The following is a 22,345-nucleotide window of genomic DNA, read 5'->3' as shown; positions in this document are numbered from 1 at the left end:
AATAGCATTAGATTATGGCTTGCTCATAAATCAGTGGTTCTCAACCTGTGGGTCAAGACCCGTTTGGGGGATCAAAGGACATCAGAAGACAAAGAGGTTGCACATCAGGTATTCTGCATATTAGATATTTATATTACAACTCATAACCATAGCAAAATTATAGTTATGATCTAGCAAAGAAAATAATTTTTTATGATTGGGGGTCACTACACTATGTAGACCTGTATTAAAGGGTCACAGCATTAGGAAGGTTAGGAATCAGTAATAGAAACAGGTTTTCTATTCTTGCCCTAGTGTGTGCCCAACTGGCCAGGCAGGTTAGTGTTGAAGCATGCAGGGTCCAGCACTGGAATAACACACACACACACACACACACACACACACACACACACACACACACACATCTTGGCTCCCCTTGCAAACTGTGAAAATGAGACAGCATGGAAAGCTTCCTGATTAGTGAAAGCTTGATTTCTTTGTGTTCTGAAACCGAAGAACGTAGCATCTCCTGTGATATAGTTTTACTATTATTTATGAATGGTAATGGAGAGAAATAGCAGCACCTCATACTGTTTTTGTGCCTCTAGGGTCTCCCTGACTAGTAATTTGTGGAGAGGTAATTCATGGTTGGTCCTGAGTTTTTGATTTAGTAACTTACATTAGGTTCTAACTAGTGGGTTTTCATAATGCTTCTTCATGTATCTTTGGTTTGGGATAATGCCTCTCCTCTTTCACCCTGTCCCCATTTAAACCTTAAGCCCTCACCATCTCCCAACAATTCTCTCATATTATGTGTGCTGTCTTATATGTTTTAATTGAATATTAAGATTATTAAGATTACTTGAATATTAAGATTATAAGTTCCCAATCCACACCTCATTTTAGTTGACCTTTTCCCTGCCCCATGATATCTCTATCCCCATCACTCCACCACCTACTTGAAGTTCTCTGCTCCATCCCCAGGATTCACCCTAACTAATTTCATTTCACCTGTATTCTTCTCCCTTTCTAAAGCATGTCTCCCATTGTGGTCCATTTCTAATTTCATAGATCCCACAAGTATTCCAGGTTAAATACACAAAATAATATTTGAACCTAGAACTGACATATGAAGAAGAACATGTGTCATTTGTCTTTCTGGGTCTGTATTTCCTCTTGTAGCATAAATTTCCACTTTCACCCATTAAACTACAATTACGATGATACCATTTTTTTTCACAGCCAGGTAATCAATACCCATCTTCTTGTGATGGAGATCTATCAATGCTGAATTCATTTCATAGCTACGATGAATATAACATCAGTCAGCAAAGATGTACAAGTACACCTATACAAGAAATAAAGTCTCTGGGTATGTAGCTGGGCCATACAGCAGATTTAGTTACAAATATTTGAGAATAGTCCTGAGAAATTTACAAAATTTTCAAATTACAAAATTTAAAGTATAAACACTAGTTTATACTCTAATTACACTTGGTAGTGGTTAATGCATAGACTCCTAACTGTTCAAGGTACTGAGAATAAGTTAATAAGAGTGCTGAGCCATAGGTGGGACATTTATATCAACCTGCCTCTCACTGCCCACAAAGACTGAAGAAACATTGCAGAAGAGAGGAGAGAAAAATGAAAGAATTGAATATTGGAGAGAAAAGCTATGAAATATTGCTTTCTGAGTGCAACTTGGCTGTTGCACACATGAACAAATATCAGCTGTGGTTTCTTGCACATAATCAAAGCAGTTAAAAATTGACTTCCTTATAATATTGCCTACTGAGGCCTCACTGATCACTGAGATGCTACTGACAGTTGATGATGGCTGAGGGAGGTAGAATACCTTTTCTTTGAGGGAGCATCCACTTCCAGGTTGCGCATATCCCAGTAGATAACACCACACTTATGTACACATGGACTTAATGAGTTAAATGAATATATAAGAGAACATCAAAATGGAAGGGAGTTTTGTTAGGCTATGTCAGGGGAGAGTTGGGAAGGAAGCAGAAATAGTGTGCATATAATCAAGATACACTATAGATATGTATAAAAATTCAAAGAATAAAAAATATCATTTAACAAGTAGATTTTGTTGGATATCAATTAAAGAAAAAGATGGAAGTTTTGAGATACAAGTCAAGTCACAATGTCAGTCTAACAAAGAGAACCAAGGAAAGAGACAGTCAAGGAGAACTGTCATTCAGTGTTTATGCCTTACTGCTGGGATGTCAGGAAGCTGCCAATGTGCTTAGGAGAGGCTTTACACAGTCTAATATAGGGGTCCAAGCCCATGTTTCTTCAGGTGAGAAACAGCAGGGGCTGGGATGGAGGCTGTGGCTCTGAAACTCCTGTGCACCCAGAATCTGCTAAGAACCGTGAGGAGTTAAGACCGGTGTTTCAAGTCCATCTGAGTACCCAGACTCTCCTGGGGACCGCAAGGAGTTGAGAATGAGAGCCTGTGGGCCTGTAATGAGCCTGGGATGGGGCAGAATCTGGCTTTGCTCCAAGTGAGTGAGGCCCTTGATGAAGGAGATGGTCCTTGCTTGTCCAAACTGTTTCATTCATGGAGAATGAAGATTCATATGTTTTACTCAGTGTAAACCAGTGATTAAATTCTTTTACAGGAAGGGATGCCCAGGATGGGAAGCTCATTAGCTAAACACTCATTAGCATGGAGAACTCTAGGTTTTTATGTTAGATGACCAGCTGTATGGTTCTCTTAGTGGTGTATCATCGTCATATGCTCCAGGACAGGAACCTGTTCGGGAGCTAGTTTGAACTCCTGCCATTCTCAATTATGAGATTTATTGGGATTCTGAACTTGGTACAACCTTACGAGTTCTGTCTGCTGGCATGGTCCACTGCCCTACAGAGAGCCCTTTAGTATCACAGTCAACCCCAAACATGAGTGTTCACATGTGCTCGGCTGCCTCCAAATAGGTAATCAGATCATAATGTAAGGAAGATATGAAACCATAACTAAGCTATACCATCATCCATAAGAGACTCACAAAGCCTCTAACTAAACACTGACAGGAAAGGCTAGATGGTTAAATATCAAGGTAAAATAATTTATACACTCAGAGTTGGCACATGACTACTGCCTTTGCATTGCAGAAAAATAGATATCTTAGATTCATCCAAGTAACTATCACTAGCAAAGAAAAACAAAAAATGGATTCGGTAACCGGGAGTGGATCAGCAGAACACTGTGAGCCATGTAAAGAGTGAAGTATGGAAAATGTGTAAGAACAAAGCTAGCACCAGAAACTCCCTCTGAAGAGATACAGATGGTGGATTTAGAACACAAAGGAAAAGAATCCGTTGAGTAGCTGTTATAAACATGTTCAAAGAACAGGAAGAAAATGTGGTTAAATGAAGATATGGTGATGATGTCTCATCAGAGAAAAAAATATCAACACAGGTCATCATTAAAAGAGATCAAGTAGATGCATGAGTCAGAAAGTACAATAATGAAAGCAATTCCCTAGAAGATCCTAACCATGGATCCGACTAGGTAGAAAACAGAACTGGTTAGCCTAAAAATCAGTGAAGACCATGCAATCAAAAGAAGAGAGAAAGAATGAAGAAAAATGAGCAAAGACTCGGAAAAATGCAGCATATCATTAAGTAGAAAAGGTATAATAAAAAAGTATACAATTCAAATAAACTAAGGCTATAAGCTTTCCAAATGTCAGGAAAATTGTTAGTTTACATATTAAAGATCAATGAATTCTAAACAGGATAAACAGTAGAACACTCAGAGAGACAGTTTAACAAACATGTGCAAAGATAAAGGAAGACACCTAAAAAGATGAAGGGAAAAACACATCACACACAAAGAAATCTACTAAGATTAACACATTAATTCTCATCAGACACAATAGAAGTCAGATGTCAGTAGAACAACATATTGCAAATGCAGAAAAATCTGTCAATCAAGAGTCCAGCAAAACTCTAAACAATAAGCTACATAAATGTTGAACACATAAAATTACAAAACTCATTGATAACAGTCTTCTATTACAAGAACACAAAAAATGTTCTTCAGGCTGAAAGTAAGTCATATTATATTGCCATATAGAACTACACACACAGAGAGAAAGAGAGAGAGAGAGAGAGAGAGAGAGAGAGAGAGAGAGAGAGAGAGAGAGAGTGTCAAATAATAATAATATTCGATTTACAAAATAATGTAATTGTGTATTCCCTGTCCTCTTATTACTTTGAAAATTGATTAAAATATAAAATATGTGGAGGGAAACACTGGCATACTGGTGGATATAGCTGGCATTAGCTACTTTGTGGCTTCTTTTTTCTTGCACTCTTCTCCACCCCCTTTCTATCCTTTGAACCTATTAACACTAGATAGGAGAGAGAACATAATAGAAAGAAAAGAGGACAACATTATCCTTACACTACTTCCTGCTGATTAGAGGCACTGAGTTCCTTGGGGGCAAGTTTAATCTTTGCAATCAGGATATCTAATTCCTTCCTCTCCTTTCTTCTTTGCACATGACTATTTAACACACTGTGACGAACAACAACCAATAGCAACCAACTAACAACACAGCAACAACCAACTTCTTGGGACCCTAGCATTCATATATCCTCTTAAAAGTCTCAAGAATTGCAAACATCACATAAAAGCAAAACCTATATGCAGCTGGCAAAACCACACTCCTGCTAGAACACAAGACAAATTATAGTCAGCTGCTGTGGACAATCTGAAGCAGTCTCACATCCCCACACCTGGGATTAAAACAAAAGCACATTCCTACTTCTGTGGATTTTAAATTCTCACTACAGACAGACCTATACCATATAGAAATGTAGTAAATTCAACAATAAATGGCACAAACATAGAATTAAAAAAAAAGCTATAGCAGAATAAAACATACATCAATACTCAGATTGAAGGGAAGGTAGATTAGCAGATTGAATAACACAATCTATAAAGGATAGATTTGCTCTTATTTCTTTTATCAGTGTGATGTCCAAGGAGTGGCAATATTAGGAGGTGCGGCCTTGTTAGTGTAGGTGTGTCACTGTGGGTATGGACATTAATACCCTCATTCTAGCTCTCTGGAAGCCAGTCCTCTCCTACCTGCCTTCAGATGAAAATATAGAGCTCTCAGTTCCTCCTGCACCATGCCTGCCTGGATGCTGTAATGCTTCCTCATTGATGATAATGGAATAAACCTGTAAACCTGTAAGCCAGCCCCAAATAAATATTATCCTTATAAAAGTTGTCTTGGTCATGGTATCTGTTCATAGCAGTAAAACCCTAAGACAATCAGCTTCTATCCATTAATTAACAAGTAGTTATCAAAAAATGAAACAAATGATCAAAACCAGGAAATATATACAATATCATTCACTATCAGGGAAGTGGAAATGAAAATGATTCAATCCACAATGGCTATTATAAAACAAATAAACAAGTACTTGAAAAGATATGAAGAAAAAGAAACTATAAGTAACAAATGCAAATTGATCAATGCGAAAGTTTTTCAAAACACTAAAATTAAAAGAGCCATATGATCCAGCTCTGCCACTTCTGGGCAGAAACCAAAAGTACTCTAGAATAATGTACCACAGAGATATCTACACATCTCTTTAGTGCAGTTCCACTCACATGGATAAAGATCTGGTACATAAGGACCACAGAGTCTCATTCAGCCAAGAATGAATGAAATCATGTCATTCTCTGAGAAAAAAAAAAATGTGTAAAAGTAGATATCATCACATTAAGCAAAATAAATTCAGTACAAGAAGTTAAATATTATGTATTTCTATCACTTATAAGACCTAAATATTTATAGGTATGTAAAATCATTATATATATATATATATATATATATATATATATATATGCATTTGGGAGGCAGAGGCAGGCAGATTTCTGGGTTCGAGGCCAGCCTGGTCTACAGAGTGAGTTCCAGAACAGCCAAGGCTACACAGAGAAACCCTGTCTTGAAAAACCAAAAAAAAAAAAAAAAGAAAAGAAAACAATAAACATGGCTAAGGTACATGATACACTCAGAAGGTACTGTCTATAAGAAAACCAGGATATTATATATGATAAATTCATATCTATAAACATGTTTTAAAAGAGCTAACATTATAAAAAATAATGTTGAATTATTGATAATATGGGTATACATTTGAGATGTTAATATATTAAGATGCATTTCACAAAAATATGTCAAAAAGATATGTATCATCATGATAAAAGAGAAATTTATAAGGAATATATGACAATGATAACTATATATAAATATATATATATATACATATATATATACACAAAAGAGTCCCAAAATCAAAGAAGAGAAACACCCTAAATTATTAGTTGAAGACTTTAACATCTAATTCTTAATTATTTTAACAACTTTGCAGAAAATGCCAAAGAAAATAGAGTTGGACAATGGTATAAAAATGAGACCTAAGAGACATATAGAATATATTAACAGAATATACATTTTTTTCTCAGAAACACAGAAAATTCTGCCTCAAATGTAAGGACATAAGATATGAATAAATCTGAGGAAACCAAAACCCCACAACACGATGAATAAAATTAAAAATTAACATAACTGAGACATATATGAAAATCTATAACTTATAGGACATTTCTAAATAATGACTGGTTTGGAATACATGGTTCATGTTTAGCTGATTCTGAGCCAGAATACCAAGAAAATTCAATGGAATAAAAATAATTTCTTCAACAAACAGTAGTGGGACAGGTAGATATCCACATGCAAAATAAGGAAGCTGGACCCTATGTTTTCTCTCTCTCAAAATAGAACATAGGTCTAAACATAAGGCTTAAGTTTATAAAATATTTAGAAGAAAATTCAAGAGTAAACATTTTCTGTTCTTTGAAGTGGTGATGGTTTCTTCATGTAGAATGAAAGACACAAGGGGCTAGAATAGAACAAGATTAAAATTTTTATGCTACAAAAGAATCAAATAAGCTGAATTCTTGAATTTTGACAGTCGAGTGGCTCACTGTCCTACACAATGATGCCAGCTCCACAGATGAACAGGGAAATGCAAACATTACACCAGTAGGGTAGAGACTCAAAGTTCAAAGGGAGATGAAATCAGTGAGGACATAGCAGTAGGAAAGAGTTCCACACTGGTGTTCTAACCAGATTAAATGTCTCCTCCTTTGTGATTAATCATTTTAGAAAAGTTCTTAAAATACCACAGGTGATCATTGTCTCTTAATCACAATCCCTGTTCAATACGTTGCTAACAATATAACTAAGATGAACAAGTCTCTCTGGTCAAATTGAAATATAAAGTATTTTCTTCCCCTAGGAAGTGTAATGTTTAGCATCAGAACTGGTATTAACAATGCAGAAATGACCACAGTTCATTTCAACCTTCCAGCTGGATAGCTACATAAGACTTTGAAGGTTTCTAAGTTCACTTATTCTTTCTGATTGTTAAAGTGATATGATTATGATATAAATAAAGTTTTACATGGTAGAAGAACACATATTAGCAATTTTATCCTGCTTTTTAATCTTTAAGAATAAAATATTTTTCATGCTACTCTTTTAAAATATATCTTAAAGACAGTGTGTCATGTACATATTGTACATACATGTACATTATATTATTAATTGATGTCTCTATAGCTATACATATATATAATAATTTTACCTTACAGCTAGTATACCTGAAATGCATTTTAAAGGATGCATTTTGATACATTTGAGATTAGTTTTGTAGCAGTCCAGAAAGAGTCAGAGTGCAGACCGCAGACTGTTTAAAAGTACTTGGTATGTTCTCAAAAAACTGTTTCCATAAAGTGTGTACCAGAAAACATTCTCTCTTGCCCTCTCGATTCCTAGGTTCAAGTGTGATCTGTATCCATATGTATGCATGTAAACACACATGCGTGTAAAATACACACATTTTTTTCAGTGTTAGAAAGATAAAAAAAAAAGTAAGGCATTTGATAGTGAATCACTGTTCTTCATTCTGAACACTAAGTTATATTTGCATGTTTCTCACTTATGTGGCTTTTCTGGGTTTTCTAACCAGATCTTTAGTCTTTTGATTTTTTTTTTTTTTTTTTTTTTAGGTCTTAGTCATTTCCATCATCCCTAAGGTCTCATTGTTTCTGAGCAACACCTTTCCAAAATCGTTGTTGCAAGGACATTCTCCTGCTCTGCCGCCTCCCTCCTACCATCCCCACTAGTACAGTACATGTCCTTACTTCTGTTTATCGAGTTTGTCAGATTATTTCTGTGCCACTTTTTATTGCTTTGTGGAGCCTTTTCTTTTCTCAAAGTCTGTTTCTCATTAATAGTGTCAGCTTAAAGTAATTTCACAATTATTCTAACCGTCCTTCAATTGATGGATGGGTAATGAAACTGTGGTGCCTATATATCATAGAATAAGATCCAGCTGTCAGGAAAAATAGAACCATTAACTCAGAAGGTAAACACACAGAACTAGGAAAGATCATATTGACTCAGACTTGGAAGGACAAACATCACATCTCTCTCATCTCTAACTCCTAACTGAAAACCTTCAAACAAGAGCCTATAATCTGGAGCAACTACAGAGACCAAGAAAGTAAAAAGGGACCATGGTAGTGGGAGGAGCACTGGGGTGAGTATGTGCCTGTGTAATGAAACTTTACCACACAGCCTGAGAATGCTTCTCCCAAGAGCCACAGACTGACAAAAACTCCGACAAGAGATGAGAAGCTCCCTTTCAAGTTGTTGGTCAAAAAGTCCAAGATATTCAAAACACTCATGAAGTCTCAACAACATGTCTGCCTAAATAAAACCTGCACACAGATGACAACAATTGACGTACTAACATGGGAGGTTACAGGAAGAGGAAATCTCACATATCCTCAAGCCTAGACAAAAGACTTGAAGCAAGTAGGAATGCAGAGAGTGCACGTTAACAGTCTCCCCAGGGACGAGAACAGCTAGTGGTTTTCCAACACCAGGTGGCCAGCCCTGAAATCATACTCATACAGGTTTCAGATAGACTGAATTTTTTATTTACATATTTAATAATATATATTTTAGTATCATATATTATTACAGTACTTATTAAAATATGAATCTGAGAAACAACAAGGGGAAACATGGGGGCTGAATGGGGGAAAGGGAAGAAGACAATTATGTAATTATATTTTAATTTCAAAAAAGAAGAAAGTAAAAAGCTTTATTTCAATGTAAAGCAAATCCTAACTAAGACTTTTATTCCTTATTTGGCATAAACTATGACTAATAAAAATACTGCTCACTTCTTTGAGTAAAATCAATCTCTCTTTGTCTCCTTGCTATTTTATTTCTATACCCTAAGAAATGAAATCTATGAAATATATTTTTTAGTTTCCTTCCCTTCATGTTCCAACATTTATTCCTCCGTTGTCTACTAGGGCCATGCTGTTTTAGTTATTGCTGTGTCACTATACAAATATACACATAACTTCTGGTTTCCATCTGTATCAGGGATAACCATGTGCCACAACAATCTGGACCACAGTCCTGCCCCAAACACCAGTCCCACCCAGAAACAGCAGGTCTCCCAGGAGTGCTAACACACCAAAGATCACAGGTGAGACCACAATTGCTGCCCCAAAACAGCGCCCAAGTGGGACCTGACAGGAGCCCACAGAGTACCCAGGAACCACAGAGTAGCCAGAGACAGGATCCTGCCAGTTTCCATCAGCACCTGGGACTGACCCTGTGCCACAACTATCAAGAACCCCAGTCCAGCCCTGCACCCGAGTCCTGCCCAAAGAAAGCAGGTCTCCCAGGAGTGCTAACACACCAAAGATTACTGGAGTGCTGACACACCTAAGACCATAGGCTCACAGGAGGGACAAGCTCCAGTCAGAGACAACAAAACCAGCTACACTAGAAATAACCAGATGGCAAGGGACAAGCACGAGAACATAAGAAACAGAAACAAAGGCTACCTGGCATCCTCAGAACCCAGTTCTTCTACCAAGCCCTGGATATCCCAACACATCAGAAAAAGCAAGATTCTGATTTAAAATCTCATCTCATAATGATGATAGAGGACTTAAAGAGGGTCATAAATGACTCCCTTAAAGAAATACTGGAAAACATAGGCAAACAGGTAGAAGCCCTTAAAGAGGAAACACATAAATTCCATAGAAAAGTACAGAAAAGAAAAACACAATTAAACAGGTAAAGAAATTGAACAAAACCATTCAGGATCTAAAAATGGAAATAGAAACAATAAAGAGAAAAAACAAAGGGAAACAAACCTGGAGATAGAAAATCTAGAAAAGAGATCAGAAGTCATAGATGCAAGCATCACCAACAGAATACAAGAGATAGAAGAGAGAATCTCAGGCACAGAGGTTACCTTAAAAAACATTAACACAGCCGTCAAAGAAAAATGCAAAATGCAAAGAGCTCTTAACCCCAAACATCTAGGAAATCCAGGACATAATAAAAAGACCAAATCTAAGGATAATAGGAAGAGAGTAAAAATTCCCAACTCAAAGGACCAGTAAATATTTTCAACAAAATTGTATACGAAAACTTCCCAAACCTAAAGAAAGAGATGTCCATAAACATACAAGAAGCCCATAGAACTCCAAATAGATTGGACCAGAAAAGAAATTCCTCTCGTCACATAATAATCAAAACACCAAATATACAAAATAAAGAAAGAATATTAAAAGCATAGTCAAGTAACATATAAAGGTAGACCAATCAGAATTACACCAGACTTCTCAACAGAGACTTTAAAATCCAGAAGATCCTGAGCACATGTCATACAGACCCTAAGAGAACAAAAATGCCAGCCCAGTCTACTATAGCCTGTAAAAATCTCAATTACCATAGATGAAAAACCAAGATATTTCATGACAAAAACAAATTTATACAATATCTTTCCACAAATCCAACCCTACAAAGGATAATAGATGGAAAACTCCAACACAAGAAGGGTAACTACTCCCAAGAAAAAGCAAGAAATTAATCTTCTTTCAACAAACCCAAAAGAATATAACCACACAAACTTAATTCTACTTCTGACAACAAAAATATCAGGAATCAACAATCACTGGTCCTTAATATCTCTTAACATCAATGAACTCAATTTCCCCAATTAAAAAAAAAAAACATAGACTAACAGACTGGATATGTAAAAAGGACCCAGCATTTTGCTGCATACAGGAAACCTCAGTAACAAAGACAGACACTACTTCACAATAAAAGATTAGAAAAAAAAATCTTGCAAGCAAATGGTACCAAGAAACAAGCTGGAGTAGCCATTTTAATATAGAATAAAATCAAATTTCAACCAGAAGTTATAAAAAAATGAGGATGGACATTTCATTTTCATCAAAGGAAAAATCTACCAACATAAACTCTCAATTCTGAACATCTATGCTCCAAATGCTAGGGCACCCACACTCATGAAAGAAACTTTGCTAAGACTAAAAGCACACATTGAATCTCACACAACAATAGTGGGAAATTTCAGTCTCCCACTTCATTCTCACCAATGGACAGACCATGGAAACGCAAACTAAACAGAGACACAATAAAACTAACAGATGTTATGAAAGAAATAGATTTAACAGATATCTTTAGAAAATTTCATCTTAAAAGAAAATTAACTCCTCAGCAACTCGTGGTACCTTCTCCAAAATTGACCATACAAATGGGTCACAAAACAAGCCTCAACAGATACAAGAAGATTGAAATAATTCCATGCATTTTATCAGATCACCTTGGACCAAAACTGGTCTTCAATAACAACAAAAGCAACTAGAAAGCCCATGGAAGCTGAACAACTCTCTACTCAATGATAAGTTGGTCAGGGAAAAAAATTAAAGATATTTTACAATTTAATGAAAATGAAGGAAGAACACACCCAAACTTATGGGACACAATGAAAGCAGTGTTAAGAGGAAAACTCATAGCTCTGAGTGCCTCCAAAAAAAAAAAAAAAAAAAAACTGAAGAGAGCATACACTAGCAGCTTAAACAGCACATCTGAAAGCTCTAGAACAAAAAGAAGCAAATACACCCAAAAGAAGATGGCAGGAAATAATCAAACTCAGGCCTGACAAAACCAAGTAGAAACAAAGAGAACTATACAAATAATCAATAAAACCAGGAGCTGGTTCTTTGAGAAAATCAACAAGATAGATAAACCTTTAGCCAGACTAACCAGAGGGCACAGAGACAGTATCCAAATTAAGAAAATCAAAAATGAAAAGAAAGATATAACAACAGAAACTGAGGATATTCAAAAAAATCATCAAATCCTACTACAAAAGCCTATACTCAAAAAAAAAATTAAAATTAAAAAAAGGAACCTGGAAAGTGTAGATCAAATCGACGATTTTCTAGACAGATACCAAATACCAAAGTTAAATCAGAACCAGATAAACAGTCCCCTACCTCCTAAAGAAATAGAAGCAGTCATTAAAAGTCTCCCAAACAAACAAACAAACAAACAGATGGTTTCAGTGCAGATTGCAAATCCATTCATTCTTATCTCCTTGTATAAAGCTCAAGTCCAAGTGAATTAAGGACCTCCACATTAAACTAGATACACTGAATCTAATAGAAGATAAAGTGGAGAAGACCCTCAAACACATGTGTACAGAAAAATTTTCTGAACAAAACACCAATGGCTTCTGCCCTGAGATCAACAATTAACATATGGGACCTCATAAAATTGCAAAGCTTCTGTCAGGCAAAGGACACTGTCAATAGGATAAAATGGCAACCCATAGTTTGGGAAAAGATCTTTACTAACCCTACATCTGATAGAGAGCTAATATCCAAAATATAAAAAGAATTCAAGAAATTAGACTCCAGAGAACCAAAATGACCCTATTAAAAATGGGGTACAGAGCTAAACAGAAAATTCTCAACTGAGGCATCTTGCATGGCTGAGAAGCACTTAAAGAAATGTTCAACATCCTTAATCATCAAGGAAATGTAAATCAAAGCAACCCTGAGATTCCACCTCACACCAGTCAGATTGGCTAAGATCAAAAACTCAGGTGACAGCAGAAGCTGGAGAGGATGTGGAAAAAGAGAACACTCCTCCATTGTTGGTGGAATTGCAAGCTGGTACAACCACTCTGGAAATCAGTCTGGCAGTTCCTCAGAAAATTGGACATAACATTACCTGAGGACCCAGCTATACCATCCTGGGCATATACCCAGAAGATGCTCCAACATGTAACAAGGACATATGCTCCACTATGTTCATAGCAGCCTTATTTATAATAGTCAGAAGCTGGAAAGAACCCAGGTGCCCTTCAACAGAGGAATGGATACAGAAAATGTGTTACATTTACACAATGGAATGTTACTGAGCCATTAAAAACAACGACTTCATAAAATTTACAGGCAAATGGATGGAACTAAAAAATATCATCCTGAGTGAGGTAACCCAATCCCAAAAGAACACACATGGTTTGTACTCACTGATAAGTGGATATTAGAAAAAAGCTCAGAATAACCATGATACAACTTACAGACCATATAAAGGTCAAGAAGAAGAGAGATCTAAGTGTGGATGCCTCAGTTCTACTTAGAACAGGGAACCAAATAATGATGGGAGGTAGAGGGTGGGCAAGACTTGGGAGGAAGAGAGGAGGGAGGAAAAAAGGAGACAATATCAGGTGTGGAAAGAGACAGGGAGATGTACAGAGGGTCAGGAAACTGAAAAGAGGTGTGTACCAATGTGGTATGGGAAACTGGAGGTAACCAACCGAAAGTCCCAGACACTAGGAAAGCAAGTATCTCCCAGGACCCAATGGGGATGATATTAGCTGAAATACCCAACAAAGGAGAGAGAGAGAGAATCTGTAGAGACCATATCCGGAGGTTAGGCCGCTGGTTGAGGGATGGGGCCACCCACCCTTCTCAAAATTTTAACCCACAATTGTTCCTATCTAAAGGAAATACAGGGACAAAGAGTGGAGCAGAGACTAAAGGAAAGGCCATTCAGAGACGGCCCCACTTGGGGATCTATCTCATAGGCAACCACCAAACCCAGACACTATTGCTGATGCCCAGAAGTGCTTGCTGACAGGAGCCTGATATGTTTGTCTCCTGAGAGGTTCTGCCAGAGCCTTACAGATAGAGATGCAGATGCTTGCAGCCAAACATCTGACTGAGCAGGGGGACCCCAGTGGAGGAGTTAGGGGAAGGACTGAAAGAGCTGAAGGAGTTTGCAACCTCACAGAAAGAATAACAATATCAACCATCCATATACCCCAGAACTCCCAGGGACTAAACCACCAACTAAAAAAATACACATGAAGTGACCCCTGGCTCCAGCTACATATGTAGCAGATGATGACCTTGTCTAGCATCAAAGGGAGGGGATGCCCTTGGTTCTATGAAGGTTTGATGCCCCAGCAGAGGGGAATGCTAGGTTGGTGGGTTGGGATTGGGTGGGTGGGAGGAGCACCCTCGTGGAAGTAGTGGGAGGGGGAGTGGGTTGGGGGCATTGGAGAAGAAACTGGGAAGGGGGATTACATTTGCAATGTAAATCAACAAATTAACCAATAAAAAATTAAATAAAAAACCAAAAACAGATATACATTTGTACACATGTATATATGTAGATAAGTATATATATAAATATATACATATATACATGTATGCATATGTACATACAGACATATATGCCTTAATTAAGGTCAGTATTGTAACATTGAAATAGCATGCGAAAAGCAAATTCTGGGGAGAAAAGGGTTTATTTGTGTTATACTTGTTAATTGTAGTCCACACTAAAGAACTCAGGTGAGGAACTCACACTGGGCAGGAACCTGGAGATGAGACGGGGACCGATGCAGAGGCAGTGATGGGGTGCTGCTTACTGTCTTGCTCATAATGGTTTGTTCAGCCTATCTTCTTCTAGTACCCAGGACAACCAGCCAAAGGATAGAACCACCAACAATGGACTGGGCCATCCCCCATAAATCATTAATTAAGAAGATGGTCTACAGACAGCTCTATAGGGAAATCTTATTGAGACATTTTCTTGAGGTTCCCTCCTCTCAGATGACCTTAGCTTGTGCCAAGTTGACATAACACTATTCAGCACAGTATACTAAAACCCGTGTCCTTCAAGTGGCTTGAATATTTTACATACAACTTTTAGACTTATATAATATTTGTTATTCCTCTTAATTTTATTACATTTGCTTGTTTGTTATAAGTGAGTACCTGGGTAAATGCAAGCCTTCGCACATGTAAAAACATCAGAGAAAAACTTGAGGGAATCAATTCTTTCAATCTACTTTGTGGGTCATAGGGATTTAATTTTGTTATCAGATTTGAACTAATTTTTTGCCTAATGAACTATTTCATCAGCCAAATGTTTGCTATTCTTGTCCATATATTTGTCCAGATAGCCCAGAAAAATAACTTTATAAGCAAGTTGAAAGACATGGAACTGAGGCTTTCTTTGCAATTATAGTAGAGTTCTAACTAATCTAGGAATAGTGTCTCCTCAGCTATGAATGACCATGTCTTTACATTCTTTGCAAACTCTCTTCTGGCTTTCAAGCAAGTGTTACAGCTTCCTTTTGTTTTTGTTGTTGTTGTTGTTGTTGTTGTTGTCGTTGTTGTTGTTGTTTTGGGTTTGGGGGGGTGTTTGTTTTTGTTTTGAGACAGGGTTTCTCTGTATAGCCCTGGCTGTCCTGGAATTCACTCTGTAGACCAGGCTGGCCTTAAACTCAGAAATCCACCTGCCTCTGCCTTCCAAGTGCTAGGATTAAAGGCGTGTGCCACCACTGCCCAGCTATGTTACAGCTTCCTATAGGAGCTTTCCATTTTACTTTTCCTCTCCCTCAAAGTAGCCAGCAGGAAGGAAGGCCCCAAGTCTAACAATGTATCAGAAGACAAAGTTGATCATTTATTATCTACTCACGTTGCAACAGAAGTCATTTAAGCAAAAGCTTTACCCTTTGAACTCTAAAAGAGTTGAAGTTCACATGAAAATAAAAACTTAAAAAGAAGTGAGGAAACACAGATACATTGTTATTAAATAGAGCTTTCACAACAACGTATTTAAGACTTAAATTTTTAATTGAGTTGGGACTTACTAATGAAAACAAAAATAATTACAATCTACAAACCATGCAAAACTAGGAATAATTCCTAGATAATTCTTCAATCATCTAGATGGACGTCATCTACATTACAGTCAGCCACTTGTGGCTTCTAGGCACTTAAAGTGAGAATGGCTTCTCATCCCTGTAAGGACAAAATGCACAACAGGATCCAAAGACTATGAATACTTAAATACTGCATCAAAAATACTTCAGTGTTCTTTGTACTTATTAGTGTGCTCTATTAGAATTCATTCTGGGTCTCAAAATATCCACAGAAAATGCTAATTAATCTTTCCTGATTTTCAGCATGTGTCTCTGGATGGGAAGATAAAGATCTACAAAAGTCAATGATAATGCAGTGAATGAAAGTCTACTCTGAAATAGTGTGAGAATACCCACAAAATGTAGTCTTTATATTTGGAGCTCAGGAAATAGATACATGCTGTGTAGACTCACCAGGAAGAGACACAGCATCAAAGACAAACAGAGAAAATCACTTTATAAGACACTTAGAAAACTGCCAGGTCCTCAGATTTTGGATATGTCAAATTCACTAAATAGTAAAGGCGGGAACCCTACATTGTCATCTTCCTAATCACTGAGGGAAAACATTAATGACAATGTGATTAACCAAGTACAAGAAGCATTTAAAGGGGTGTAGAATTCTTTGGCACATTTCATGATGGAGACATTTTGTACCTCTTTGTTATATTTTAAACTTCTGATAAATCACTAAATTGGAAGCCTCACAGTGGCTTCTGTGCATCATCTCTAATTATTCAAATACTCAACATTTAATTACAATGTTTTTGTGGCACAGAACACTTTCTACCTGAAGCAATCTGTAACCTCCTGTTTGACACTGTATCCTCTTTATTTGCTGTCCTCCACCCTCCCTTACTCTGACAAGATACCTAATAGGGGACCATACATACAACAAGCTACCCATTCCTATTTGCCTAGATGAATGATGAGTCTCTGTGGTTTCCTGTGGGCCTAAAGCATGTCTTTTAGACTTGTTTAAGAGATCAGCTACATGCCATCCAAGGCACCCCAGTGGTCTACATAGGCAAAAATCAGTATGATGGGTCAAACAAGTTAATGTCTCTTTATAATGTACCCAAATTTCTTTGCTGTGAAAATAATATTATTCTAACATTTTACTAAATTTTTTCTCAAATTATAACATAAAAATATTGAGATTCTTCTAATCAAAAAGATACAATTGGATGTTACTGTCTTACACTCAATATATATAATAATTATATAACTCTCAGAAGCCCCAGCAGCTCCACTAAAGAATTACATCATTCAAAGATAGGTAGTATCAGTTGTGAGTGAGTGTGTGTTTGTGTGTGTGTGTGTGTGTCTGTCTGTCTGTCTGTCTGACTGTCTGCAAAATTATCCATAGATTTTGCAATTCTTCTGATGCTTACTATATGAATATCAAAGGCATTTTCCCCAAATGCTCAGAAATGTTCCCAAATTGTGCTAAAACAAAATCACTTAGAGAATATAAGCTAGGATCAAGATTAATAAAATCACTGACTTCACAGACTTTCACAAATGATGGGATGAAAACAACAGTTTTCAGCCATCAACTATTTCAATACTTCACTTTGTTTCTATGATACATTTATCCCATATGAAATATTTACAAAAAGAGTTGTAATAGCCTTTGGGGACAAGAATAAGATTCCTGTAGGAAATGTTAAAACTAATTTTGATGGGATGCAGAGTTAGAGACGGCTGTTAAAAGATGGCGTGCTGCCATAGGGTGGGGTTTTGTTTTGGTTCCTGTTAGAGTTGCAGGTGTTTGGCTCCAGTTAAAATCAGGGCCAGCTGTGATATTTCAATAATTCTGATGTTTCCCTCACAATATTTCTCAGAAGTGATGCTTCCTAGTGATGTCTTACACCTGACATATTCAACTTGTGTGGTACAAATGGAAAATTATGGTAAATAACACCCACTTGGGTGACACCCTTTGCCCTTCTTCCCCTCCCTCAGGTCATAACATCAAGGACAAAGAAAAACATGAAACATGGGTGCTCCAATCATTTACATTTGAGAATAAGATGATGATATTCAAGATTGATCAAATACCATCTTCAGGGAAGTCCTAGGGCAGCCTGGAGTGCTTCCTGATGCTCCGTGTAGATAACGGTGCTCATAAATGCTCTCTGTGGTAGGATCCATACCTAGTTTTGCAGGAATCTGAATAGTTTCTATTAAAAGCTCATTTTCTTTTAAGTTCACGTAAGTTGGAAACCCTCAAACCACAGTGCATTTCATGCACATGTTCCCTAGGGCATATTCAGAGGACCATGCTGAGGTCATCTAGTAAGCTGTTAAAACGTTTTAAGAATTCCTTTAATGTACTGCACAATCTTGGCCTGATTAATAAAAAAGATATTTTAAGAAAGCACTTGGGAAAGAAGCTAACTATTAAAATCTATATGTAGATAATCTATATTACATTTTATAATGTATTGAGCTTCCCTCGGATAATTTGTCATTGGGGGAGGAAAACAATAAAACTATCATTTCAAGACTTTTGCATCAAAACATCTCAGAACTATTGGTACATTCAGGCAAAACCCCTGTGGTATTTGTGATTAACAGCAGATATTCACAGGGGTCACTTGAATCATTCAAAGATCAGATCATTTAATCAGAGGATTAAAAGGTAGGCAATCTTCTATCTAGCCAATAAACAGCATATAATATGTTGCCTTTCAGTTGAGATAAAAATTCAAGTTTTCTTTGATAAAGGGGGATAATAAAATAGTTGGATTAGAAATAGTTTTTTTTTAACCATCAAGTAAATTTTAATTTTCTACCAAGTATTTCCAACCACAGGTGGTAGGTAAATGGCACACAAAATTCTCTTTTATTTGAATTTTCAGTCCCCCTTTCCCACCTCCATAGCTGGACATACCCTTTTTCACCTCATCAGGGACTTCCTTCCTGTGCCTTGTTCCAGGCCTTGTACTTCGCCCAAAGTGATTTCTAATTGAGCAAGCAGCTGTGCTGGCACAGCACACACTGGGGCATAGGGCCACAGAACCAGTGGCTATTCCCACATCTGAAAGAAAGTGGCCAGTTTTTTATACCCAGGGCCAAGAAACTTTCTAACTCATAAGAGGAAAAACTAGGAGAATACTTCAAACAAAAATCATACTTCAAAAAATACTTTCTATGGAAAATTAAAAACTGTAGAGGACTGTCAATCAGAAATGAGGGAAGGCCAAGCACTTTTGGCAAAGAATTTGTGAAGACATTTTCATAAAAAACGTAGCAAGAGTATGACTTTAGAGAATTATCTTCATGTCTAGAATGGATGTGACTCTGTTCATAAGCACAGGTAAAGCAGATGTATCTGAAACAGTAAAACCTAAAGAGCACAGTCTTAAATATTTTTCAGGTGCTGTGGTAAGGTACCATGGCCAACAGAACTTGTAGAATAGTTTATTTGGGGCTTACAGTTTCAGAGAATGAGGAGCATGGCAGCAGGCAGGTAGGCATAGCTCTGAGCAGTAGCTAAGAGCCTACATCTTGATCTATAAGCTTGAGGCAAAGAGACCTAGCTGATAATGGTGTGAGTCTTTTCAAATCTCAAAGCCCACTCCCACCAACAGACCTGCTCCAATAAGGCCACACCCCAAATCCTTCCCCAACAGTTCCACCAACTGGGAACAAGCTTCCAAGCAAATGACCCTATAGGGGCCATTTTCATTCAAACCACCACAGGCACCATTATAATGAAACCTGCCATTGCACTGAGTTACTCTTTAGCCTTCCCTGTACTCCTCTCTGGTAACATCTCAACTGATGCTGCCAACAGAGCAATAAAACTCTACTTTAACATTTGACTTTTAGAAAAATGTTTACTTTAGAATGTTGATAAATGTAGCAATTCTGACACTTGCCCACTATTTTACGTTCAGTCCCTTGAAATCATCAAAATCAATTCTTCTAATCCTAAAAATAAGGTTGGTCAATCCATTTTGAGAGGCAAAAGGGAACCACTTTAAACTTTGGAAACCTGTACTCCCTAAGTTAACCAAATTTTCAATTGATGATTCATGAATCTACAAATATTATTACATACCTGCTATTTCATTTGACTTTAATTTATTTTTTTTTTTTTAGAAATATGAGGAATACTAAATTTATACTAATCTCTAGCATTTGGTAACTAGTAAATACAATAAGGCAACTGGATAAGTGAAAAACTCTTTTAAATGGTAATTTACGTTTTCATTTCTTTAGCTTTTGAGATACCCTAGCAGTACTGAAACTTGCTATGTAGCCCAAGGAGGCCTTGAACTCATGCCATTCTGCCTGACTCAACATCCAGAGTGCTAGGAATGAGCCAACAGGGTGGTTGATTGGACAATTTTACATGTCACACTAATGAAGTTTTTAATCGTATTTCAGACATTTTTTAACTCTGATTTTCCCCACATTATATAAGATTTTACAAATTCAAAATTTGGAGAGGACAAACACTTCAAGTACAAGGGAAATAAGGCAGTCCAACTCTTGGATAGAACAAACAAGAACACTTGAAAATTTCATAGTCATCTTTGATTATTTCTGTAATGTTTACAGCACATTGCTTCCTATTTACATTGTTTCCTAAAAGTCCATAGAAGTTGCACATATACATTTCATACTTAAATTCCAAAGAAAGATTTGACTGTGAATAAGGAAGACAACTTTTTTTACACTTCATTTATCAATAGCAATCAGAGTATACTTAAATATTTATGATGATAGAATTACAAGTAAACTCTACTTTTGCTGGGTAAGAGGGCTGTTTGTAAAGTCTTGGAAGGTGATATGAGAAGATGATATCTGACAAATAATATCATTCTTCCTCACTGATAAATAGTATAATGACTAAAAAATGCCATAGACTAAAAACAAATAAAATTGTTCGTATTCCATAACAATTACTTTGCAATTAAAATTATTATATTTCATTCATAAAAGTAACTAAATTACTGGAGGTTGGGCCTCTATCCCTGCCTTGGCAAGAATATAATCGCCATGGCCCTTCTATACTTGGAGAAGGGAAGAGATGTCAGGGGCAGGCCTGCTTACACATTGGAAGCCTAAAATCAGCCATAAGCTTAAAATCAGCAATAGGCCTGACATACATGCCTGCTAATCAAAGTCTTGGGTCTCTTTGGAAAAACACTGAAACAGATGGCTATAAGCTATTGTAAACAGGCAGCTTTTGTGAAAATTTACCAGCCTGAGTAGTCATAGACCTTGTAAATAGGCAGCCTTGGCAGATAATACCAACTTAGATAAGGACAAGTGAATCATAGGCAGAGTCACAGTGACCTGTCTCCTGAACCTTTACCCAGCTGATACCCTGTTCTGAAAGATATCTGTACTCCCCCTGAACACCTACACTCCTGCATCATCCCCTTCCCCATATCCTGCATTTTTGTGTTTATAACCCTTGTGTTAAAAAGTAAAAATTATGATTTTCTAATAAAAAAGGAAAAAAATAAAGCCACAGCATTTTTTAAAAAGTAACTAAATTTCACTTGTTATGATTAAATAAGGCTACAAGGTTCAATTAGTAATGAAAATATGAATGAACTTATATTCGCTCATAAGACCATCATTTGACCAACTGTGTGGTAGTAGGTAAAATTTTAAAATACAAAAATAAAACAAAGCCTAAAACTAGAAAATATTATACATTTATGTTGCAGAAATTTACTTTTGCTTTGGCAACTTCATTCCTGATAAGATATTCACTGAATAACAAAATTGTTGATGAATAAACTCTCTAGGAAAATATACACTAAGATGACATAAACTGGAAGTCCTACACAGCACCACCATAAAGTGATAGGTGAAGACATAAGGTCAGCAAATGAGCATCGTGATACACAGACAGATGTGCACGTGGTCACCTCTTTCCAGGAGTCAGCAGGCATGAATCCCTGATATTTGGGGCCCCTTCCTGATTACTCACATAAGACACACCATACCCACTTAATATCAAATCCCTATTATTTCATTATAAAAATAGCTTATTGGCTTGATATGAAAATAAAACACAAAAAATCCTTAATTTGTTTGCTTTTCTCCAATAGTAACTGTAGTTTCTAAACTAAATTCATTCACATTTGCTTTTAAGTGAACATTTATATTAAATAAAGGCACTGGTGTTAAAGAGATTGATTTTCCAACATTTTTCTCCTTTAGA

The 22,345-nt window shown here is 36.7% G+C and overlaps 1 protein-coding gene across 3 annotated transcripts in view; it reads right to left on the bottom strand.

Annotated features, from left to right (window-relative positions):
- The window catches only part of Sugct (succinyl-CoA:glutarate-CoA transferase), a 719,395-nt gene that overhangs the window by 323,187 nt on the left and 373,863 nt on the right, over nt 1-22,345 (bottom strand). The window lies entirely within an intron of this gene.

Source organism: Arvicanthis niloticus, chromosome 8 (genome assembly GCF_011762505.2).
Source record: "Arvicanthis niloticus isolate mArvNil1 chromosome 8, mArvNil1.pat.X, whole genome shotgun sequence".
Lineage (NCBI taxonomy): Eukaryota > Metazoa > Chordata > Mammalia > Rodentia > Muridae > Arvicanthis > Arvicanthis niloticus.
This window is presented reverse-complemented; position numbering and strand designations above follow the sequence as displayed.